Genomic DNA, 12,306 nt, shown 5'->3' on the forward strand with positions numbered 1-12,306 from the left:
ACACCGTGCCTGAAATATCAAACTATTCTTACCAGTCACTATGCTCACCCTTCACGACGTGCCACACATCAAATCGGTGTTTAATATGTGGGCAGGACTCCCTCAGCATGGCCTTGATCCCAGAATGGCGGTCAGTGACTAAACTGTCCACAACCATGTCTTGGACCTCGAGGAATGCTAGGCATTTCTGAAGGCCGTACGCTTCCATGGCATTGCTGCTGGAGACCTCGGTTGACTATGTCAGAGAAAACATTAGGAATAACATATTAAGGATATACAACATATAGGTATTTTTTGCCATATAAAAAATGGAATGACTATAGATAAGCACTATGCTTTTTTTTTCGCTCCACCAGGGCGTAGCAAGCCGACATAGGTCTGGCTGACCTTTCCTTGCGTGGACGCCACCTCCTGTTTATTAAACTTATATATACCCCCCCCCCCCCCCACTATGCACAAACAGTATCTGGGCTTTGCCCGAAAAGCCATGCTTAATCAATGAATCTCAATTCTGAAATTGTCTGCCCGCTAATCAACATCTCACATAGAATGCCCTGGCTGTATGACCGCACACAAAAGTAGCATCTTCACAAATTTCATAGCTGTTGTGTTAAAATGTCTGATACATAAAAGCAAGTAAATATAAGATGACCACCCTATCTATGTTTCTGGTGACGATGTCATGAGTTATCCAATTCTACCAAGCATTAGCGTATAGCCAGAGGGGGATTATTGGTTCAGCCCCAAATGGTACATTTGGTAGTGCAGTTGCGAGAGAGAAATTGTGGAAAATCCTACTCTCTTATGTAAACTCCCTATAGAACCTCTCCCAAAATACTCTTCTGTCTACACTTTTGTTACTGAGCCTACAACTATGAAAAGCTGCTCTGTTGGTCATAGACAGATAGATCTGAAGTATCTTCACCAATTCGAAGTGGATAATGCGGTTGACAGCTGTCTCCAGAAGAGTGTATGTACCATAGAGTGCTGTGTGGCCAGGTGAGCCACACCTGCCGTCTCCGGCAAGGACCAGGGGCACCGGACGAAGCTGGTCCAGGATATCAGCCTGCTTACTCATGTAGACCTTGAAACGGTTTGCAAGAGACAGACATTAGTGACTTTTAAGGCAATATGAGCGTGCATCAAAGTTAGGTCAACTGAGGACTAATTGGGTCATAGGCACTCGCAGTGTTTATTTTTCCACGTTACGTCACTACACTCACGTCATTCACAGCAGGGAAAAGGTGCTGCTTCTGCGTCCTGAAGTACTGTGACTTCGTTAGGGTTGCCACCTTCATCATATCAAGCATTCGAAATGCTTTTCTGATGTTGACCCCGGAAAACAGAATGGCAGAACATAGCAGGATGTTGCCAAGTGGCCTGTCCTTCACCCATGGTTGGCTGTGCCAAGTACGCTGTTTGCCACAGCTGCAAACAGTTGTAGACTTTACAGATGTTCCCCTTGTTGTAGTGTCAACACGAGCTTCATCACTCATGCAGAAGGGGCAGACACACAACAGTTCTTGCAGTCTGGACTCAGCGACTAGGAAGAACCGCTCCTCCGGATTTACTCTGAAAAGCAGGAGGATATTTAATTGCTCTACAAATGTATAGCGTCGTGTAATTATACTGTACTGAATCGTTCACTTACGTTTGACGACTGCGAGATTTTGAGTGCCCAGGCTGCTGCTGCTTCTCGTATTCATCACTAAAACGAAAGAGAGGGAGAGAAGAAGAGGAGCTTTTGTTATAGTTACTTATCTACTTAATGACTCTTATGCTTACTCTTCAGTATCCGAGCTCTCCGTTGCTGTGGACAGGTGAAACGTCGCATCCATAGGGTCAGGTTGGCTGTGTGCACCAAAGAAAAGAGTTTATTCCATTTACACTTTCCGTGGGCACTGACATGTAATGCAGTTACCAAAGTCTCAGTAATAGCAATTTAGTAACTGATATGCTCATATAGCTCACATTACCTGGAGGATCCAACTGTCGTATCCAACTGCTCAGGTACTGGAGTGGAGCTCCGGTCCTTGTCATGAGACATTTCAAGTGAGGCATCAAAGAGTTGTGAGGTGCCCACATCATGCAAAAAACCTCTGCTGTGGAAAGCACTGCACTTTCACCCACGCTGTCTTCTGGGCATTCCGTCATTTCAGATGACGTGAAGATGACGGAAGGTGACGGAGAGGCTACTGCCAGGTGGAAGGGTCAAGTTCGTTTGACTTGCCCTGCTTGGCATAAGGATTCGGGTTTGAGTTCCTGCATGTAGACACGCAAAGAAACTAAGACATATTGAAAGAAAGTGCTGAAATCATGCTTTTCTCTTACTTTGTCAGTTTTGTGTAACCTTAATGGGTGTTCCAAAACCATGTATTGTGATAATGAATCTCGCAGCTATGGAGTACAACTGCATGCATATAAAGTACCTTAGTAGCTTCAGTAGCATTTTCATATCATGCCATGTGTGTGCAGGCAATGCCAACAAGCAACACGAGCGATATGGTGAGTTGTACAGTTGTTCAAGTTGTGACTGCCTCCATAACCTTGTTTGGCTGACATGTATGGTAAGGATGCAGCAGTGACCCTGCACAGCATTATAGCTTCCTTCTGAACTATCAACAAATTTTGTGTACCAAAAACATCTGCCAACAATGTTAAATTGTGGAGAATGTCAGTCATGTAAGACAGTATTTGCAGCACTCTGCTTTGCCATAGGTCAGTAATTGCCTCTAATTAACATGGGAAATGTTTCTCCTCTGTGTTATGTGAAGTACAAAAAAAGACATATCGTCAGACGTTATTACCAAGTATGGCAGTTGGAACAGCAGTCTGAGTGTTCTTGTGCGCCATTTTTCTACTTTCAATGTGAGGCACATATGGCACCAAGGTGTACAGGAAGCCATATTGGCTGACTGTCTGGTATGGAATCAAAGGGTTGAGGGGTAGTCCATCCAGGATGAGTACTTGAAAAACCAAAAGAACATAAGATTTCGTATTAAATACATAATAACATACCCCCCGAACTTTTTTCAACACTCCTCCATGCTTGGGATTCTGGATAAACCACTGTGCTGACCCCTGACACAAAGCACCATCTCATCAGCCTGCTCCGCCTGGTAAGAATTACGTTGGGCTCTCAATTCCACCACGGACACAAATCCAATCCTGCTCTGACGCATCCTTCTGTCCACCCATTCAGTCAATGTCGTAAGCGTTGTTCGAACTTTTACTGCCTGATAGCACCCAAATAGTATTGTTTAGGCACCTCATGTATTTTAATGATCGTTATGTGGAAGTAAATCAGACTGTTATGCAGGTTACCCTGTGTGTGACCTCGGTTCCTGCTCTCAGTCCTCCAGAAGTGCTCACTACACAAGTTGACTATCGAAAACCTCAATCTTCCATGCATGATGTAAAACCCCAGTTCGCTTGCTTCCTAGCCATATTTTCATTCTCAATCTATCTTTTGTGTGCAAAGTGCACACCCAGTTCGAGTAGGATGTAGACCTTGAGGAACCAAGCTTTGTATCTTGGGCTGCTCGAATACTGAAATAGGCATGTTTTAGTCAAAGATGATGTAACATGAAATGTGGTTCATATAGTTTATTGCGGCACTCAGATAATATCTTCATAATATATCTGCAGAGATTGCTCCAAAATAGCATATGTGATGCAGCGTTATACATTATTGGGCTTCTGGGAAAAATCATGATTCACCTGATACAGACGGCAGCCTTTGTAACGGTGTCTGACACATTTTTAGCAGCAACTGTTTTAAAATATGCATTAAAAATGCTCCAATTATGAAAGTATCACGAAGCTCTTCATTTCATTTGTTTACTTAAAGACCCTTGTGAAGGGATTTACATAGATGCGGGAGGTTTTTTATCCAAAAAAGACAAATACCAAAATGATGTACACAAAATTCGTTCACTCACCACAAAGAAATTCATTCGATCTGAAAACGATCATAGCACTTGGAAATAAATGACGATACATTTTGTTCTGATGCTATGTGGGCAGGAACATCATTCCAGTTTGATACCATCAGCTGGTGCGGAGAGCAGAGGAATTTTTTTGTTTGTGTAGGTGGAGCAAGTACTTTGTGCGAGTCATCAAGTCTTGGAAGTAACTTGTGAGGGGATTGACAGTAAGTGGGGTGGGGAGGAGTGTGACTGTAATATAACTTATGAAAGAATGCCAGGCCTGATACCTTTCATCTGGTAATCAAAGGAGTAGGAAAGAGTTTGGCTTTAATGGCTGAGACGCTGGAAAAAGGATCATAATCACGAGCAACAAACTGTGCGGTTCTGCACAAATTCTACTTTGTCGATTAACAGATGTTGGGATGGGTTCCAGATTGCAGAGGCATATTCCAGTTCTTTTGAACATGGCAGTTGATGTTCTGAGACTGGAACACATAGAAAAGGCAAATACATACAAAGCATCAAGTGCCTAAGAAATGAATGATGAAAGAAGGCAGTCACTGGAAAGGTTTGCCAGAAGTAGGACTTGAACCCACATCTTCTGTATTACCGATCCAGGGCCCTTACCAATTGAGCTAAGCCAATTGAGCTAATCGAACACGCCTCTCCAGTGACTTCCAAGGGTGCAGATGTACCCTAGGAATAGGTTTATGGGCAGGAGAACATTAGTCACTGTTATTATACAGGCATAGCTCTCTGTCCAGTATGATCACCGCAGAGCACATTTACAGGAACTCACAGGCACAAAACTTGCATAATAAATATGTAATAATCTCAAACAGCTATTATATATAATAACTGGGACATGGAACTCCAATAGCAGATGGTCTGGCAGTACAACACAGGTAATCTTGCCATCACTATATTTCCCCCCAAAATCCTGAAAATAAATCGATAGAATTACTGCAGTGAACTGCTCAATTTTTCACCTCAGATATATTTTTAGCACTCTGTGTTTCATGTTTCAAAATATACATGCATCGAACCTGCAGAAGCTTGTGTGTGTAAGTAGTGTCACACATCTCATGCGCAACAGGCAGGTCTAAGTTGTATTGAGATATGTCAATTCCTTACGCGTGCTCACCACCTGTAGATTCCTTTAAAGGGAACAAAAAACTTTTTGTTAGTAACAACTTCACTCTATATGCCACATTTATAAAAGAAATTGGTCCCGTACCTGACGGACAACTGTAATGACCATTGCCAGATGTCTTCCTCTTCTGTTCCTTCCACTTCCATGAAGTCATCACCCTAACAATGTTTAAAAAAAAGCCATATAAATGCGATAACTGAGATATTACCACTACGAGCATACAGCAAATCACAACCATATAAAATACACAATTGCACCGAGCTGTCCACATTTTCACACACACACACACACACACACACACACGCACAAATACATAACAGAGTGGACTGTCTCTAATAACACTTCAACAAATAAAATGGTTAAAAAGCAAGCGAGCTCATGGCTAAGATCCATGACGAAAAACCCGAGACTGGGAAAAAGACGAAAAACAGACGACACAACACAAAGTCTCAAACACAGCTAAAGTTTAATCGACAACTGCACACTTTTAACACATCAGGTGGGGGAGGAGTATCTCAAAGTTTGCTTTAATTGTTCTCCCATATGGGAAGAGACCTTTGTCAAGGCCAGGGAGACTGACCTCAGCCGGAGGCTTTTGAGAGATTTGAGAGAAACGTCAATTTTGGGGGCTGGGAACTGTGTCAGCAAAGCGTCTGTGACCTTCGGCCCTGCTTTGGTGAGCCTTTTGCACTGTCCCTCCTCCCCCACCTGATGTGTTAAAAGTGTGCGGTTGTCGATTAAACTTTAGCTATGTTTGAGACTTTGTGTTGTGTCGTCTGTTCTTCGTCTTTTTCCCAGTCTCGGGTTTTTCGTCATGGCACTTCAACAAGTTTGTGTAACTCTGTTTTGAAACTGGACACAGGAAGGCCATTTCCAATCAGCTGAAAAAATTTGTTCGGAAGAGGAACAGCTTCTGCTGATTTCTGTAGTTGGTCCGTAGCAGTGGAACCTTATAAGGTGGTACAGTGATAGATTTCATACCGTAATGGCAAGTGTTTGGGATGGCACTAAAAGACCCTGAATTTGCAAGGCAATTTTGTGTAAATGTCTGATTTCCAAGTGAACGCTTTGTCTACTGTATTTTGCATGTGTTGAAGGAGCTGAGGGGCTGGATGGATGGATTGTAGTGGCACCACTGGTGGGCCTCTTTGCGACGAGGGTCCAGCACATTGCACCTGTAGACAACCTGTAGACATGGTTGTCGTATACCAGGCTTTCTTTTTTTTTTTGTGCGCTGCAATTTTATCGTAGTTGCCCTCTGTGGTGTTTCCCCAGATTAGACAACAATAGTACAGCTTGGGGTAAACTAAGGATTTCAACTGCGTTGGTTTAGAACCCAGAACCCTTCTTTACTATGTGCAGTATGCTGCATATTATAAGGAAAACAAATAGAAGAAAACTTGTACATGATCCCTGCCTTGTATTTCCAACATTTGGTTCCACATCTTGTCCAAGGAAGTCATGAACTACATTGGTGCACACTGCTGTGACAATTATAATGTTACATCTAGATGCGGAATACACAGCTTCATTTTACCTACTGTGAATGTCGCTTACTGCATGGCTGCATACTGCTATACTGCATGAATGTTGCAATTGGCATGGCTGCATTCAACAACACTCGGAATTGTACAGTAATCTTTTGATTTAGTGCGTAAACTTCAATTTTCTTTAATCCGTATTTTGCTTTGTTGCGTAAATGGTCTCCTAACATCTGCATGCCGCAACATAATTCTCACAAGGACAGTAATCACTGTATAAATTATACAGAAGACACTAACCTCGTCACGTCCAGATGCAACAGTCTTGGAAGATAGATTCAAGGAAAGCACTGCGGACTGCTGCAGGCGGAGGTTCTTTGTACTCAAACTGAGGAGTCCGTCTCATAGTCTGCATTCTTCAAATACGATTGGCAAAATCCGCTGCCAACCATACCTGCCGCTGCGGTTGAACGCCCAGTATCGTACGGAACTGAATGTCCGCCGAATAATCTCGCTTTGACGACACAACCGAGGCACGTCAAATGAAGTAAGGGCTGTACCTCGATAAATTGGTCGTTGTTCCAAAAGATATAACTAAAGAAAACTTGGAAATACACACACTACGCTAACGCAGTGAAATAGCGCGCTGGATCCCGAAAGTCGTCGTAGCTCGTAGCCATCGTAGCCTCCTAGCTCCTCTTTCCACGGAAGTCGCTAATTGGATTATCGCAGTTATAAAACAGGTCGTAGATCTCGAAGTATATACATACTTTTTATTTCCAGACATTGTGACAACAGTATATCGGCGTAAAAATGTTGGTTCTTGCTGAAAGTTGTTGTTGTAGTGCTCGATCACGTGACGGCATTCTGCGCGCTGATTGCATGGGCGATTGACGTCATCCGAGTGGGATGACCAGATGAGTTTTCTATATATGCGTACGTTTTCTTGGTTTGACGCTAGGTGTGCCAGCGTCGGCGTGAACCGCGATGTTCAAAATTCGAGTTTACGAAAACTACAAGGTGTTGAGGCATGAATTTTCGTATATGAAGTTGCTTTTGTGTATTCTATCGGTAGCCACTGCAGAAAAGGCTCTCCAGCTTCTGGTCAGAGACCCTTTAATGTAACAGGACTGCGTCAGCACGCGAAGCAGATAATGTTGGGTTCGCTCCTGGACTGCTCAGAAGTCGACGTAGCACTCCTTCTGGAAACACATTTCGCTGGCCTATCTGAAGCAGGGGACATTGAAAACAGGATCGGTGTGAAGGGCTTCTACAGCTTCGGCAACACAAGGTCGAGAGGAGTTGCCATCATGCTGACCAAACCGTTTCCGGGCACCGTGCTCACGCACCCTTTCAATTTCGAAGGAAGGCTAATTTCAGTTGATGTGTCAGTAAAAGGTCGTGATCAGCGTATTCTCTTTGTGTATGCCCCGACTGACTATCAAGAAAGGAACGGATTCTTCAGGGGAATTGACCCGTATTTACATGGGAAGCGGAATGTGTTTCTTGGAGGAGACTTCAACTACGTTGCTGACGACACTCTCGACAGGACGGGTGGCACAACGAGGCATCAGCCGTGGAAGTTCAAAGAGCTGCGGCGACTTCTGTTGGCATGGAACCTCACCGACGCCTTGGTCTACGTTCACGGTTCTACGCGGGGATTCACGTTCAGGGCTGGAGACCGCCATGTCCGCCTGGACCGCTTTTATCTTTCGACCTGCGTGATTTCGTCGGTCACGGACTGTGCGATTGTACAGGTCGGAACCTCAGCCCAGTTCCTTACTGATCCTAAGGCCGTTGTCCTGGAGTGCAGCGATCCCAAAGGCTTTGGTCGTCAGCCGTCGCCGTGGCGCGTCAACGTCCCCCTCTTGGAAGATGAGCGGGTCATCACTGACGTCGAGCTGTATCTGGAGGGAAGACCACAAGAAGACCGGTCGCTTCAGTGGTCGCTTCAGTGGGACAGTGTAGAGGATGGCGTGAAGGACACATTCCGCGCATGGAGGAAGAGGAAAGCAGGTGAGCGACGGAGAGACATCCGCGTTCTTCAAATCGGTCTTCGAGCGCTTCTTGAAGGTGGCCTGGCCAGTCAAGAGGAGATCACAGCGTAGAAGGAGTTGCAGGCTGAGCTCTCCTGTGGCTCGGCTCTCCTGTGGCAGACCGCGCAAGGCTAGTCAGCGCCAAATGTTCAACATGGGCGACGTTTGCGTACACACGGGCATGTGTGGACGGCCCTCGCGGAAGACAACCACTCACCCCGTGTGGAGCTGGACGAGTTAACTAAGGAGGATGGCACGACCGCGACCACTCTTGAAAAACTTCTCTGTAGGTGTCGAACTTACTACTCCCACCTCTTCTCCGAAAGGCCCGTAGACTCTTCCCTGTGGGACGAAGTTTGCTCCAACCTCCCGAGCCTCTCGCCTGCCCAGTCCACAGACTTGGAGCTGGATATTACCATTCCCGAAATTTTTCAAGCGGCCAAAGCCACGCGGAAGGGCAAGGCCGGGGGGGCTGATGGTCTTCCAGTGGAATTTTATCGGCGCTTTTGGGGCCATCGTGGCGCGGCACTAACAGAGGTTTACGCCATTGCCATCGACCAGGGAGTTCTTCCGGAGTCATCTCGCTGTGGCCTGATAAAGTTACTGTGCAAGGACTCATCGCGCTCCAAAGACCTGTCAGCTTGGCGCCCGATTACGTTGCTACATACGGACTACAAGCTGCTGGCCAAAGTGCTCCAAATGCGTCTCTCGCGCGTGCTTAACATTGTGATCTCACCTGCTCAAGCCTGCTCGGTGACCGGTCGGAGCATACAGCAACATCTGTTCGGCTTACGCGACATTTTCTACTGGGTGCCGACCCAAGATCATCGGCTCTTGTCGTCTCCTTCGACCAGGAGAAAGCTTTCGACCGGGTGTGCCATCGCTTCCTGTTTTTCGTGCTCAACCGAGCGGGAGTCGGTGAAGGCTTTGAGCACTTCGTCCGCGTCCTCTACTCGGGAGCACGAAGCAGACTCCTCGTCAATGGTAGAGCCTCATCAGTGTTTGAGGTGCGCTCGGGAGTGCGACAGGGCTGTCCCCAGTCCCCTCTCCTGTACGTCCTCGTTTTCAAAGTGGCCATCTCCTTGCTCCGAGGACAGCTTCGTGCCTCGACTCCCCGTCCCACGGAGCCACCGGTTCCCGACATTATTCGCCTATGCCGACGATCTGACCGTCTGCTTACTGTTACCCGGAGCACTTCAGCAGGTTCTCGACTGCCTCGGGAAGTACAGCCGTGCTTCTGGGGCGAAGGTGAACGAGAGAAAGTCGGCAGTCCTTGCCGTTGGAGATGAGTTCCCGTACACTGATGTATTCGGTATACCGGTGAAGGAGACGTGCCGCGTCCTCGGCATTCATTTCAACCGGCGGGGACCCCTGATCAAGAACTGGGAGCTGGCTTTGCGAGACACTGCCCACTGCATCCAGTCACTGTCTTCAGTTGCCTTAGGCTTTCGGGAGCGGGCTGAGGTCGTATCGCGCCACCTCTGCTCTCGCTTCTGGTATTTCGGCACTGCATTTCAGCCCACGATGGTGACTGCGCGAAGGGCCAATAGCATGCTCTTCCAATACTTTTGGAACGGTCGTCCAGAGCGTGTACAAAGGGCGCTCATGGTGCGGACGACGGAGATGGCTGGCTGGAGATTCCCGGATGTGCGGCTCTTCTGTGCCGCGCTGACTCTCGCCTCTCTTTTTGCTATCCTGTGGGACGAGACCCACATCTCGTACGACCCCGCCATCTTCTTCCTCGGCACGTCAATCCGGGACTTTGGAGGCTCATATGACCACACTCGACCTCACACCGAGAGGCTTATGACCTTCTACAGGATTGTAAAGAAGTTTGCTGTACGCCTCCGTCAGCAGCTACCGGACACGGAGTTCACCACCTGGTCGGCGCGGCAGCTCTACGAGGCCCTTTGTGAGGTCAGCTTCCCGGTACAGGGTACCCAACCACAGGCCAATCGGCGATGTCTGTCGTCACTCCTCATCGAGTCCTCAAGAGTAGACGTCCTGTGGCAGCTTCGCACGAGGTCCTGCCTGTCAGAGCGAGGCTTCGCCGCTTAGGATTGTCCCGGACGGATACGTGTGCCATAAGTGGCGCCGTAGAAACCCATCGCCATGTCTTCTACGATGGCGTCAACGCAGCAGCCCTGTGGCGAAGAGTGCCTGTGCTCTACCGTCTCCCAGGGGTGTGCTTGGACAGGGTGCGTTTTCCCGATCCGCTTCCGGTGCCGAAGCGAAAGCAGGCCGCATTCATCGTCCTGGTAGCCGAGATCTGCTATCAGCTGTGGTGTGCGCGAACACGGTGCGTGTACGGTCCCCAGCCCGCGAGCCCTGTGAGTTTGATGACGAGTGCCCGCATTGCCCTCAAGTCCCGACTACAGGCAGAACTCGGCGAACGCTCGGCAGAGACTCCTTTCGACGCCGCTGGATGAGCCACTGCGACATGTTTATTCTTGTGAACGGTCACATAGTGTTCAAGCTGTGACCCCGCCACCACACAGTGCCGAGGACATGTTTTCGTTGCGTTTCACACAAACGGCGTTAATTACTTTTCTGTGTAGTTTGTTTTGTATATTACCGTCTTTGTATATGAATTGTCCTCCCATGTAACACTGTATAGTTGTGCGCATTTTAGGTGAGTGGGCCCACTCAGTTGCTAGGTTCTTTGGTGTGTGCCTCTTGGTTTATGTTTTCTCCTTTGGGTTTAGTGCCACTCTGTAATCAGAGTGTTCGTAGAATGGCTTGAGTGATTGTTTTGTCTGTTTCCGCTTATAAATACACATTTACTAAGGATCACCGTGGAGGGCGACAGTACAATGAGCTTCAAGTCAATTTTTGACAGGCCTAACCCGTTTGGGTAAGGCTATATTATTCAATTCAAAGAGAGAACATGCGTTGACACCCCCCCCCCCCCCTCACACACACAATAAAAAATAAAAAATAAAAGAAACAGAAACAGAGAGAGGGACAGAAGTTCACCACTTTGCCTCTCATATGTTCCGAATAGGGCCTCCACAAATGGAGAAAATGTAGGATATATGCTCTGGTCTCCCTTCAAATCCGCGTACTGATCTTTCGCCAGGTCCACCCCTGGGTGGGCCGTGTCTTTGACTGGTACGGCCGATAAAAAGGTCGACGGGGCAGTACCGCTTGCGGTGCTGTTCCGGGAAATAATTTTATTCTTTCGCCAGGTCGACGGCACAGTACCGCTTGCGGTGCTGTTCCGGGAAAGAATTTTTCGTTCGCCAGGATATACTTTTCATGCGCAAGGCAGAGATGTAAGGTTAGATCGCTTTTACACCCAAATGAGTTTGAAAAATGCAATACAACACTGCGAGGTGATCGCTGTTGCTAATGTTAATGGACATGTATATGTCAGTGATCACGACATAGTCCTGCTCACCATGAAAACTGACCGTGGTCCTGGCAGACAGGTGGTGACGACCAAACAGGTGGTGCCTGAACCCGATGTTATTACACGACGAAAAAGTTGTCAAGGAAGTGTCAGAACATTTAGAGAGGCAAATACAGTATAACCCGTAAATACAGTAAAAAAGTTGGACACCTCTCTACCTCGGATAACCCCCTATGTGGGACAAGATGTCACTGCACCGGCGGGCTCGCATTGACAATACATGGGAAAGAGATTGCGTACTTCGGACAACCTCCTATCTCGGAAGTAGGACACTATTTCGGGTGCTAAGTCGGAA

General features: G+C 47.2%; 1 long non-coding RNA gene across 1 annotated transcript; it reads right to left on the reverse strand.

Annotated features, from left to right (window-relative positions):
- Positions 1–1,551: 1,551 nt before the first annotated feature.
- LOC135368407 (uncharacterized) lies at positions 1,552–2,076 on the reverse strand. Its single transcript, XR_010414772.1, has 4 exons — positions 1,977–2,076; positions 1,786–1,851; positions 1,652–1,708; positions 1,552–1,572 (listed from the first exon to the last, which is right to left on the reverse strand). It is a non-coding gene; the product is annotated as an uncharacterized LOC135368407 (long non-coding RNA).
- Between the last annotated feature and the right edge of the window lie 10,230 nt (positions 2,077–12,306).

The sequence above is a fragment of the Ornithodoros turicata genome, chromosome 1 (assembly GCF_037126465.1).
Source record: "Ornithodoros turicata isolate Travis chromosome 1, ASM3712646v1, whole genome shotgun sequence".
Lineage (NCBI taxonomy): Eukaryota > Metazoa > Arthropoda > Arachnida > Ixodida > Argasidae > Ornithodoros > Ornithodoros turicata.